Genomic DNA, 13,981 nt, shown 5'->3' with positions numbered 1-13,981 from the left:
CTTCCCGAGTTTAATCAAATCTCTCACTTCAGGCTCCCGAGTAGCTGGGATTACAGGCATGCACCACCATGCCTGGCTAACTTTTGTATTTTTGGTAGAAACAGGGTCTCACCATGTTGGCCAGGCTCGTCTCGAACTCATGACCTCAAGTAATCCACCCACCTCGGCCTCCCAGTGTTGGGATTACAGGCGTGAGCCACCGCACCTGGCCAGAAAAATACCCTTAACGAACACATTTGACCAAGTCTTACCAGTTATCTTCCACAGTAAGTTTTGTAAGTTTGATAAGCTAAAAATAACAGAATTTATTAACATTACACCTAAAGGCATACAGGGATTAGAAATTATTTTTGAAACTGAAATAATGCAATTAACTTCTATATTTTTCTTATTGTATCTGAAGACTCTTGTCTGCATAGATACTTTATATAATTAAAACCATACAAAAGAATTAAACTTCAGGGTCTAATATCTCTTATATACGGTTATTAATTCATCTGAAAACACTGAAATTGTATCAAATTACCTGAAATAAAAATTTTAATTAATTTTCAGCTCAGTGCTGAAAATGATCCTGTAAATTCAGACAGCAAATAAGTACAGGGAAAATGTCCAACCTTATTAATAACCCAAGAAATGCAAATTAAAACAAAGTATCATTTGTAGATGCTAAATAAGCCAATATTTTAAAGCCGTAGCTCCTAATACAATGGCTATTATAAAACCACTGGTAGCACCAAACATTGAGAAAATATTTTTTCTAACACAGCTTGTGTCAAGAATCACAAAAGTATTCATATTACTTGAGCAACAGCTTTTTCTCTTTGAATTATTTTAGGAGTGGGATTCCTGAATCAACAATGTTCCATGTGACATTACTTCTAACCTTGAAAACTGAAAAAAAATCCACCTCCCAAACAAAAGAAAACTTACCAAGTACTAGCATACCAATGAGAAAAAAAATCAAATAATTAACATAATTATGATGTTTTCATAACTATATCAAGAAAGGTCAATGACAATAAAAATGTAACTGTAAAATTATACATTATGATACTTATAAAAATATGTGTTTAAATGGAAACAATGAGAAATGGGCAAAAAAAAATTAAACTGATATATTAAGAAGCTGGGATGGTAAAATGTTTCTTTAAAAAAAGTGTTGGCCGGGCGCGGTGGCTCAAGCCTGTAATCCCAGCACTTTGGGAGGCCGAGGCGGGTGGATCACGAGGTCAGGAGATCGAGACCATCCTGGCTAACATGGTGAAACCCCGTCTCTACTAAAAATACAAAAAACTAGCCGGGCGTGGTGGCGGGCGCCTGTAGTCCCAGCTACTCGGAGGCTGAGGCAGGAGAATGGCGTGAACCTGGGAGGCGGAGCTTGCAGTGAGCCGAGATCGCGCCAGTGCACTCCAGCCTGGGTGACACAGCGCGAGACTCCGTCTCAAAAAAAAAAAAAAAAAAGTGTTACACTACAGTATGGTATAGTTTTTTTTTTAACTAAAAGTAAATTATTCTCTTCTCACTCACTACTTAAAAAAAACTCTTGTTGGCCAGGCATGGTGGCCCACGCCTATAATCCTAGCACTTTGGGAAGCCACCTGAGATGGGCAGATCACCTGAGGCCAGGAATTTGAGACCAGCCTGGCCAACATGGTGAAACCTCATGTCCACTAAAAATACAAAAATTAGCTGGGCATGGTGGTGCACACCTGTAATTCCAGCTACTCGGGAAGCTAAGGCACAAGAATCACTTGAACTGGGAGGTGGTGGCTGTAGTGAACCGAGATCACGCCACTGCACTCCAGCCTGAGTGACAGAGTGAGACTCTGTCTCAAACAAACAAACAAACAAACAAACAAAACAAACAAAACCTTTGTTAACTTAATAATGAAAACAATTGCAGGAACCTAGGGCAGATGACTTTAGGACTAATAACTTAGTACCTATTTATTCCCTTATTGTGATACACTTTGCCTTATATGGAACTACTCATGATGTATCTAGTTCACCTACACAAGAATATAAGGACTACTGGTGCATCAGGGGAGCTCATCGATTATTTCATGCATTTATTTTAATCCATCCAGCACTGAGTCCTGAATATAGCAGGGATTGTATATATTAGTCAAATGAACTACAAGAGAACGAAGATGGGGAAATGAGTAGAGCCAACCCAGTGATATGGGAGAGCAACAGTAACTGAGCGGCATCCAGAAACTCATCAACTGTTTCTGAATCACACCTTTATCAAAAAGGCACAAATATACACTGTTTCTGTAACTAAATGGCATCCAGGAAAGGTGTGCCCATTTGAATGGTTTGCTATTTGTACCCTGGGCATCTCTGATCGTGGTCCTAGAATATATTATAGAAGAATATAGTGGAAAAGTCGCATGTAAATAGACTTTAAAACACACTGAATATCTAGTAAGTTTGCTAAACTGGTTGGAATAGAATGGGAATGGGGGCACCTTTTATGTTTTATTTATATATTTTTTTTTGGGGACGGGGTCTCACTTTGTCACCCAGGTTGGAGTATAGTGGTGTGACCTTGGCTCACTGTAGTCTCACTGCACCCTGCCCCCACCTGCCCCTGCCGGGCTCAAGTAATTCTCCCACCTCAGCCTTCCAAGAAGCTGGGACCGCAGGCACATGCCATCATGTCCAGATAATTTTTTCTTGTAAAGGCAGGATCTTGCTATGTTGCCCAGACTGGTCTCACACTCCTGGGCTTAAGTGATCCTCCTGCCTCGACCTCCCAAAGTGTTAGAATTACAGGCAAGAGCCACTGCGCCTGGCCAGGGGCATCTTTTAAAAGCACAAATTGCTTACCGTTTCCTTCAAAATGACAGATTTAGCAGAGAAAATAAATGTTAAAAACCATTCATGAGGATCATTCATGAAACCCTAAGTAGCCATAGGTATTGAAAAGCTATTCCAGAAAGTTCCGAGTTTGGCATAATGAAATAGTTGAAAACAACTATACAAGTTGTACAAAAGCCAGGAAACACTATTTGAAGGCTCTGGAGGGCATCAACACAGGGAGGATTCTGGGAGCCACAATCCTTGAAAGAAAAGAAGGCTATGAACTGAGCACCACATTCATTCTGCAATTTTTCTGAGGGCTTTTCCCACATCATCTTCACACAGGTGAATTTCAACAAGAAGCTGAAATTTATCAAGAAGAATCAAACAAATCCCAGGTAAGATAAACACAAAGAAAACCATAACTAAGCATGTCATAGACAAGATGCTAAAAACCAAAGGTAAAGGGAAAGTCAGCCAGAGGGAAAAAGACACATTGACTTTCAAAAGGGTAACAATCAGGCTGACGGTTGACTTTCCAGCAGAAACTGTGAAGGTCAGAAGACAACAGAAAGAAAACTTTAAGATGCTAAAAGAAAAAACCTGCCAAGCTAGGTTAGAGCATACATCCAGTGAACACATCCTTCAGAAAGGATTTGCAAAATAAGATTTCTCGGATAAACAAAAGCAGAGAAAATTGTTACCAACCAACCAGCATTAAGAAATACTTAAGGGAGGCCAGGCGCAGTGGCTCATGCCTGTAATCCCAGCACTTTGGGAGGCTGAGGCGGGTGGATCACTTGAGGTCAGGAGTTCAAGACCAGACTGACCAACAGGTGAAAAAACCCTGTCTATACCAAAAATACAAAAATTAGTCAGGTGTGGTAGTGAGCGCCTGTAATCCCAGCTGCTCGGGAGGCTGAGGCAGGAGAATCGCTTCAACCCAGGAGGTGGAGGTTGCAATGAGCTGAGGCCATGCCACTGCACTCCAGCCTGGGTGACAGAGTAAGACTCTGTCTCAAAAAAATAAAAAGAAATACTTAAGGGAGTCCTTTGCACTGAAGGAAAGATTCTAGACCTGCACAGAACTGTAGGAGGGAACAAAGAGCACAGGAGAGGGCAGAGATGTAGGTAAACATAAATCAATACTGTGTAAAGCCAGAGTAATGATATCCTGTGGGATTCATAACTTATATAGAAGCAAAATATACAACAATAGCACATACGGTAGGAGAGGGTTTAACTTCTGTATACTTTTTTTGCATTGTTTGGGAGATGGTAAATTATTATTAAAAGATGGAGAGTAGTAAGCCAAAGATGCTACGTAATCTGTAAGATAGCCTCTGAAAGATTAACAAAAGAATGTATAACTAAGTTCACATGTTCTCATTCATTTGTGGGAGCTAAAAATTAAAACTGAGCTCATGGAGATAGAGAGTAGAATGATGATTACCACAGGCTGGGAAGGGTAGTAGGGGTGTGTGGGGGGGCAGGAAGTAGGGACAGTTCGTGGATAAAAAATTATAGTCAGCATGAATACGATCTAGCATTTGATGGTACAACAGGGTGACTACAGTCAACAATTATTTATTGTACATTTAAAAATAACCAATAATTGGATGTATGTAATGTAAATAAATGATAAATGCTTGAGGTTATGGACACCCCATTTATCCTGATGTGATTATTACACATTGTATGCCTGTATCAAATTATTCCATGCACCCCTTAAGTATATACATACGATGTACCCACAAAAATGAAAAAAGAATGTATAACTAAAAAGCTAGCAGAGGAGAAAAATGGGTTAAACATAGTTTGTTAAATCGAGCGAAGAAGGAATAAAAGAACAAGTCAATAGAAAACATAAAAAACACATAGCAAAATGGTAGACAAACCTAACTATAGCAGTAATTGCATGAAATGAAAATGGACTAAACAGTAATTAAATGCTATTCTAGGCATTTATTGTATGGTTTAATTGCAATTGTTAATATAGAAAGTAAATGAACCTTGTATGTGACCTAAGTCCTGGGATCCTATTAAGGACTGCCTTTCTCTAATAAGGGCGGAGGAGTCCAATGGATCTAAACCATAGAAGAGACCATGTGAGAGCCAAACAAGAGGCCTTCCTTTAGTGGACACATTTCTAGAAGCTTCTGGAAGAGACTATTGTATCCAGCTTCAAGACATAAATGACTGAGCACAGTGGACATCTACAATCAAAAATCTCTGGTCAAATGATGTAGTAATTTAAAAAATCCAAGAATAAATATTGTTATTAGCTTAGTTTGTGAATATTTTGATATTTTGATATTTAATGTTTACACCTTGTACAAATGATCACATGTAGATCCAACAGATTTTAATGGACACTTTTACACTACAGTGAGCCTCATCACACCTCAAGCTTAAAAGAATGACACCAACAAAAGCAGGGGTTTAATTTTAACACTCAAATATGATGACTGTTACTTCAGACTCAGAAAAAAAATCCTGCTTCCCTATGATAAATTCTCAGACTAATCTGCTACGAAAACGTTTAGTCCCCCAAATGCTGCAGTTACTGTTTACAGTGAGGCCACTGTGAACAACACAAACAGGAAATAACTGCATAACACCAATTCTTAAGGTGGCAAATACATGTATGGAAACTATACGGGGTAATAATACGGATGTTAGAAACTGATCACGCATGCTGAACCAAGTTAATTCTGAGATGAAAGACACTGATGCTGCATGGTCAATGGCAAGGAGGGATGGAGGGAGGAATTAATTTCAGACAGTATCGGTCCAATAGACAGATCGAGGTATGTATGTATGAATGACAGGGTCTCGCTCTGTTGCCCAGGCTGGAGCGCAGTGGCAGGAACATGGCTCAATGCAGTCTCAACCTCCTGGATTCAAGTGATTCTCCCGCCTCAGCCTCCTGAGTAGCTGAGACCACAGGTACACACCACCACAGCCAGCTTTTTATTTTGTTATTTTTTGTAGAGACAGGGTCCCGCTATGTTGCCTAGGCGGGTCGTGAACTCAAGTGATCCTCCTGCTTCTGCCTACCAAAGTGCTGGGATTCCAGAGGCAAGCCACTTCACCCAGCCCAATGGCAAGGTTTATAGAGAGAAAAGTCCCAGTGAAGCAGCAGTTCACGGGCAAAGAGAATGTTAAGAATTTAATGTGAAAAGTGGTATCTCTTCTGCAACAGAAGGTAAAACAACCAGGGCTCACGGAAGTACATGGAGTGAATTAAGACGCCATCCCGCTGCTTGTCAACGAGCTAAGGTGCTACACCTACTGGACTTCAGCTTCTTGTTTTCCACATAAAATGCGTATCTCTACAGAACACGAACACTGCTTCATTTCTCAAACTGAAATCACATGCACAGCAGCTCACTTCATTTTCCTGATGGCCTCAAGCACCAAGGCTTTCCCACAGGCCCCTTCGCCCGCCAGCTGGGTGGTGTCCACTCAGTCACTTAACCCTCTGTGAGCCTCAACATTCTGTTATAAAATGGGGCTAATGGATATTTCCTCACAGGTGTAGCGTGTGGATTGAATGGACTAGTATTTGAAGATATTCAGTATAGTACTCAGCATTAACAGCCAAGAAGAACAAATGCTTAAAATTTCCACCCTATACTGACCAAACCAGAAGCCAACAGAAATTTATTTATTTTTTTTTCATTTTGGAGACAGGGTCTTACTGTGTTGCCCAGGCTCGAGTATAGTGGTATGATCATGGCTCACTGCAGCCTCAACCTCATAGGCTCAAGTGATCCTTCTGCCTCAGCCTCCTGAGTAGCTGGGCTCACAGGCACATGCCACCATGCTTGGCTAATTTTTAAATCTTTTTGTAGATATGGGGTCTTGCCATGTGCTCAGGTTGGTCTCAAACTCTAGGCCTCAAGTGATCCTCCTGCTTCGGCCTCCCAAAGTGCTGGGATGAAAGATTTATTCTTTTAATTTCACCCACATACACCATTGACCTGTCTGCAGGTCACGGAGGAAGTCTCAGTTCCATCCTTCAAAGACCTCATATAATATTCCAAATGTACAAGACACTCATACAATGCATTAAAAAGCAGTGTCCTGGGCGAGCTCGTGAGGGGCCTGACACTTTTGTGGTTTTGCCGACCATCTTCGCAATAATGAAATCTTCTAAAACTTGGCTTTAAGAACACATGCATGGAGCTGTTTATAAAGCAATTTAAAATTACACTTGGAAAATTCTCCATAATTACAGATGGCACAGGGTGTTCCAATTAACTAATAAACAGGATACAAAGAGGACTAATACAATCTGGTTCTAATTTGCAGGAAAAATCCTATCAGGGGTCTCGAGTACCTTTGAAAATTTCTTTCCTTTTAACTGATATGCAATTTGCTCGAACTATGATTAATTTTAAAATTTACATTTTAATAGGATTTTCAAACAAGCAAATGTGATAATTAGATAAGAAAAGATGGGAAATAAAATTTTCATAGAGAGGTAAGTTTTTAGAATAGTGGGCAGGCCCGAGCTGCTCTAAGAGACTCTGGCAGTCTCTACCAAGGTGCACATCTGTGTTCCCAGAATGGGAAGCTGGTTCCTCTGATGCCTCACTGCTTTCTACACAGCTTCACGCTGATTTTCAGTAATTGATTGTGAAGCTTTTAAAATTAATGCTGATATCTACTGCATCAAGAAGGGTCCAGCTTCTGAAATATGGTCCTCGAGACTCTTCTCCGTCCAGGCCCAGGCCTCCCTTGCCAGCTGCATGACTCCTTCCTCCCTGAACTCATCTTCCGTGCCCCTCCATGCCCCAGTACTCCTTCAACTTCAGAGGAACAGCTGTCCACCATCATCATGGAAGGACTGTTTTCTGGAGGAAATGAACTGCTCCAGAAAGAAAACACACAGATAGGAACATGTGGCCTCCAGTGAAAAAGACGGCTGGCTACTGCTCTTCAGTGAAGCCCACCAAGCAAGAAGCCCACGTGTGAACTTGGTGTGTCCATGCCAACTGTTAGCGGTCACTCTTAATTATGAATGAATGGGCAGCCATCTGACAGGGCCCTGAATGCTGAAGTCACACAAGTCCCAGTTTCATAGAGATCTCACTAGAACGGTTAGGGGAAAAAAAATCTTCCAAAAAGTGGAACAGAAAGAAATGGAAAAAACGATGGGAAAAGAGTATTAAAGATCAACTCAGGGGGTCTCAGAGCTGCTCACTGAAGTTCCAGAGAAAAGCAAGCACTGGGAAGAAAACAATTGAGGAAAGAATGTAAGGAAGGCTAGGCACGGTGGTTTGGGAGGCCGCAGTGCTGAGGATCGCTTGAGCCTAGGGGTTCAAGACCCATCAGGGCAACATAGCGAAACCCGGCTTCTATAAAAAATAAAAAAATTAACTGAATGTGGTGGTGCACGCCTGTAGTCTCAGCTACTTGGGAGGCTGTGGCAGGAGGATCGCTTGAGCCCAGGAACTGGTGGCTGCAGTGGGCTGTGACTGCACTACCATACTCCAGCCTGGGTAACACAGTGAAACCCTAACTCTAAAATAAATAAATAAAAAATTTAAAAAAGAAACAATGCAAGGACTAGAGACCTGGATACTAAGAGTGTCAGGTTCCAGCAGGAAGTCACCTGCCTGGCACCATGAACTGACCACAAGACACATGATGATGGAATCTTAGGGTACCAGGTAGAAAGCGAGAGCCACAAAAGCTTCAAGGGGGAAAAATAAAATCACATATAAAGGTTGGGGATTTTAAAAAAACAACAGATTTCTCTTTATCAGCACTGGTAGCTAGAAGGAATGGAATGATATTAGTACCTTCCAAATTCTTAAAAATGATTTCTGTTATGGAATTCTAGATGTAGCGGTCTACAGGTTGAACATAAGTGATATATAAAATTTCAAGGAATACATTCCCACGCATCTTTTCTTGGGAGGTTTTATGGACTCAGTGTGTTTGGTTCAACGGCTCAACAGGTTGTTTCTGTGGAATATGACAAGAGTAAGTAAGGCACAGGAGCAGGAGACTATGTCTTTATTGTCAGTTTTTTGGTACCACTTGACAGATGTTATTAATACTGCTTTGAAAAATTCTCAGTCACTAGTCACAGCACATTCCCGAGCCCCAGCCCATGCGTGGCAGGGGCTGCCATTTTCCCTCCCTGGTTCTCAGCCAGTTTTCATCTTTTCTAGAATATTCACATGCTCTCATTTCTTCTGTCCTTGATGCCATATCAAGTGATCCTATGTATAATTTTGCATACTGAGGAATCTTTCTTCATTTCCATTACTATCAGCTATCCCACCTGGTTTCAAGTCATCTGTAAATTAGATGATGCCATCAACAAAATCAATATTCAAGTCATCGTTCCAAAGCTGAAGAGCGTGGGGCACAAGAAAGCTCTGGCGTACCCCCAGTTTCTCAGCTGGGGCTCCCCAGAAGGCAGAGTGTATTTGGGAATGTGATGCCAGGGAGCAGAAGTACAGGAAGGGAGGAAGGAGACGGGTGGGTGGGTGAGTCAGTGCAGGACGCGTTCCTGAGCCGCCGCCGCGGGGCCCACTGATGCTGATGCCAGCGAGATCTTCCTAGGACTGCATGTAGCTGCTGGCTCCCGTCCTCCCCTGGCGGAGGAAGCTGGGGCACATGGCATGGTCCTGAGCTGAGGGCCGTCCCACTGCCCCTGCACAGAGTAGGGAGCACTGGACTATGAGGTGATGTGAATGGATTTGGAAATGGCACACGAGAGGCATCCAACACAATTAGAAACCTTACTCCAGGTTGATCGAGATTTAAACATTAATTGTTCACTTGGCTGCCAAGCTGCAGCTCTGCGTCTCATCCTCTGGGACCTCGTGCCAGGCTCTGCCAGCCTAGTCTAGCTGGAATCCAGATGTGCCTGTTGTGGCATGGCCATCTATGCAACAGCCACAAAAGAAAGGCAGGTGAATCTCCTGTAAATTTTGTTTTGGTCAATTCATGACAGATTGCATTCATTCATATATCTCAGCTGGGATTGATACTACATTCCCCAGCCTCTGCTTTTTGAGAAATCTATCTGCTCTTTCAACTCTGGCCTCCGAAATCAGATCTCTTCTCCGCAGTTCCTCCAATACCACGAACATTAGGAATCTCCTTTGTAAGTTCCCTTTGATGCTAGAATGTGATTCATCTGAATCAGAAATGAGACAGGGTTTGTGCTGACAGGTGCTCTCCACAACTATTGTGGGCTTTAGTTTCCTCGAATCACTATTACTTTACCTCTTCCACTTTGAAGATCATTTTCCTTGATAATGAACAAAGTATAATTTAAGCTGAACAGTTCTGTTTTCTCTTTGTTGACATCAGCAGCATCAGCCTGGAACAATAGGGCTGGGACTTCTCTTTCCTTCTTGCTTTTAAAATAATCAAGCGCCCCTTCCCTTTGTGTCTCTTAATTTTAACACTAAACTAGGATTGTCCTGGGCAGCTCCCTCCTATTCAAGCTCTCCTTTTACTTTACTTTTGATCATGTGCTCTGCATTCTATATTCTCTACTCATTCTTTGAGGTGGGTGGATCACTTGAGGTCAGGAGTTTGAGACCAGTCTGGCCAACATGGTGAAACCAAGCCTTTACTAAAAATACAAAAATTAGCTAGGTGCCTGCCTGTAATCCCAGCTACTCAGGAGGCTGAGGTGGGGAGAACTGCTTCAAGTGAGCCGAGATTGTGCCACTGCACTCCAGCCTGGGCGACAGAGCGAGAGTCTGTCTCAAAAAAAAAAAAAAAAAAGTGCTTGGTAAACAGCCACTTATTTGGATACTTGCTTGGTTTTTATTGGCATTATTCAAAATCACAATGCCTGGAATAATGTAAGCAACAAAATGAAGTTGTTCTGGATTATAACCCAAAGAATAAAATAAATATCCATAAATCCATACTGAAATAAATGACTGAATAAATAAATAGATGGAGAAGAGACAAATCTCCCTTGCAGAAAAATCTCAACGAACTCACGTAGCTGCTCAGCTCTCACAGAGGTGAAGCGTCACTCCCCACTGGCTAAGTGTGGGCTGTAGGTGGTGACTTCCTTCTTGGGACTACGGCATGGAACGGAGAAAGAAGAAGAAGAATCTCATGGTGGAAATTCCTGGCACACCTCAGCCAGGTAATGGAGAGTGGTAAGTCCCGCAGGCAGTAAGCACCCTGGAGATGGTGTGATGAAAAGGGCACTTTACCTGTCTCTGGCCTTCCTCCTCCAAAGCCACATTCCCAGTCTAATCATGATAAATCATGCAAATCTCAATAGAGGGCATTCTAGAAAATACCTGACCGACACACCTCAAAACCGTCAAGGTGTCAAACACAGGGAGCGTCTGTCTGAGAAGCTGTCTCACCTAAGGAGGCATGATGATGAGACGTGATGGGGTAACCTAGATGGGATCCTCCAACAGAAATGGCATTATGTAAAAACTAAGGAAATCTGAAGAAAGCATGGACTTTAGCAAATAATCATGTATCAACACTGGTTCATTAACTGGGACAAATATAGACCCACACTAACGCAAGATGTCAAAATTAAACTGGATGTGGGGTATATGCAAACTCTCTGTACTAGCTTTGCCATGTTTCTGTAAATCTACAACTCTTATAAAACATTTGTTTAAAAAAATAAAGCTATCATTTGTAGAGTGTTACTAAAAGAAGTCACATTGCCACTGTGAGGAAAAGCCTAGATCGTTCCTAATGCTTCCCCCACCAATCCTAGGGTGTGAGAATTTCATTATGAAATTTTATTTATTTTTGGGCCTCTCATAATTCTTGAGGTGTCATCTTTTGGAATCACTAACTGATGTGGTTTGGCCGTGTCCCCACCCAAATCTCATCTTGAATTGAAGCTCCCATAATTCCCACGTGTGGTGGGAGGGACCCAGTGGGAGGTAACTGAATCATGGAGAAAGTCTTTCCCGTGCTGTTCCCACGATAGCAAGTCTCAAAAGATCTGATTTTTTTTTTTTTTTTAAGACAGATTCTTGCTCTGTCACCCAGGCTTGTGTGCAGTGGTACAATCTTGGCTCACTGAAACCTCTGCCTTCTGGGTTCAAGCAATTCTCCTACCTCAGCCTCCCGAATAGCTGGGACCACAGGTACCCACCATCAAGCCCAGCTAATTTTCATATTTTTAGTAGAGACAGGGTTTTGCCGTGTTGGTCAGGCTGGTCTCAAACTCCTGGTCTCGAGTGATCCACCCACCTCGGCCTCCCAGAGTGCTGGGATTACAGGTGTGAGACACCACACCCAGCAATCTGATGGTTTTAGAAAGAGGAGTTCCCCTGCACAAGCTCTCTCTCTCTGCTTGCTGCCATCCATGTAAGACATGACTTGCTTCTTGCCTTCCACCTTGATTGTGAGGCCTCCCCAGTCACATGGAACTGTGAGTCCATTAAACCTCTTTTCCTTTATAAATTACCCAGTCTCAGGTATGTCTTTATTGGCAGCATGAAAACGGGCTAATACACTAACTGATACCTATCTTTCTCTGAATTCCTGGGCTTGTCTGGAAGGGAATGGGATGTCCCCCCTTTCTACTGTGCCAGTCTTTAAGTTACTGTCTCTTGGCTCCATGTCCACCCCTCTAACTTGGCTCCGTGATGCTGGGACTTTGTAGGCCCTGTTTCGGTGTTGCCAGCTGGCTCTATTTCAGGCTCTGACAATAAAGGAGTCTAGGGAGGGATTCAAAGCCGGAGCAGGAGGAAGCTTGCTCCTCCCGTCAGCGGCCAGCAGGGTTCCTGTCTGCCTGCAGCTCCCGTGAGTTCCACCCAGGCAATGCCTTACCTGGGCACTGTAGGAGCAGCAGCTGAATACAGTTTGTTGTTTTCCCATTTTGTGCGAAATGAGCTTCCTCAAGCCCCCCACTCAGAGACATAAGCACCAGCTAGAAGGCACATGCCAGGATGCCCTCTCCTCCATGACACTGTAGAGTACATCAGACTCAGCATCATGGTAAAATGTGGGTCACTGAGCCTCATCTCCCCATTTCAGATTCGGGTCTGAGATTGGGTCCAATGAGCTGTGTTTTTATAAGTTCCAGTTGATGCTGAGCTACTGTTCTGGGAACCAGACTTTGAGAACACTGCCTTAGAGGTCTTTATTTATCCTTTCAGTTACAAGTTAACTTAGATCCAGTTAACATTTGCTTATGTTCTTTTTCTGTTTAAATAACTGGTGTGGCTTCTGTCTCCTGACTGAACCTTGACTGATCAAGAAACTGGCACCATGGCCAGGCACGGTGGCTCAAAACTGTAGTCCCAGCACTTTGGGAGGTGGAGGCAGACAGGTCAAGAAGCCAGGAGTTTGAGGACAGCCTGTCCAACATGGTGAAACCCCACCACCTCTACTAAAAATACAAAAAATTAGCCAGGTGTGGGGGCGGGCGCCTGAAATCCCAGCTACTTGGGTGGTTGAGGCACAAGAATTGCTTGAACCTGGGAGGCGGAGGTTGCAGTGAGCCAAGATCATACCACTGTACTTCAGCCTGGGTGACAGAGTGAGACCCTATCGTAAAAAAAAAAAAAAAAAAAAAAAAAAAAAAAAAAAAAAAAAAAAAAAAAAGAAGAAGAAAGAAAAGAAACGGCCAAGACTGGTTCCTAGAAACAGAGGACTTGGAATTGGTTTCCCATCAGTGGGTTTAACACAGTGTTGAGCTCTTTGTCAGTGGGAAATCAGATTCCTGTAATCCAGGGCAGGCCATGGCACTGTGACTAAACAAGTCATCATCTGTGACTGTGGTGACATCTGGGTGCCAGGGCCCACATGGCCACTGTACTGGCCACTGACACAGAAGCCAGGACCAAAGGACTCAGTGTGAGAGCCTCCTGTGAGTATGCTGGGGCCTCTGAGAAAACCACAAGCCCGGGTACGGGACCCGCAACTTACAGACAGAGAAACCAACAGCCTCTATGGTAGTCCCCAGAGAATCTATTTCTCGTAGCTACAGGGCTGTTTCCAAAACCAAACACAAAGCATAACTCTGCGGGGTGTGGATGCACAGGCAGAATTGGCGGCATCTCTGGGTTTGATGGGAAAGCCGGGCATGGATCTGGAAGGAGCGGGACCCCGGCACCGGACAGAGGGACGTCTGACTGGACTCAGATGAAGGTGAGATTCCAGATCCGGGAGTTCCTCCGAGCCTCCCATGGCA

The 13,981-nt window shown here is 43.1% G+C and overlaps 1 protein-coding gene across 5 annotated transcripts in view; it reads right to left on the bottom strand.

Annotated features, from left to right (window-relative positions):
• Window positions 1-13,981, bottom strand: part of PRKAG2 (protein kinase AMP-activated non-catalytic subunit gamma 2) — a 324,067-nt gene that overhangs the window by 23,643 nt on the left and 286,443 nt on the right. The window lies entirely within an intron of this gene.

This window comes from Macaca thibetana, chromosome 3, assembly GCF_024542745.1.
Source record: "Macaca thibetana thibetana isolate TM-01 chromosome 3, ASM2454274v1, whole genome shotgun sequence".
Classification (NCBI taxonomy): Eukaryota; Metazoa; Chordata; class Mammalia; order Primates; family Cercopithecidae; genus Macaca; species Macaca thibetana.
The sequence above is the reverse complement of the archived record's forward strand: the minus strand, read 5'-3'. Positions and strand labels throughout refer to the sequence as shown.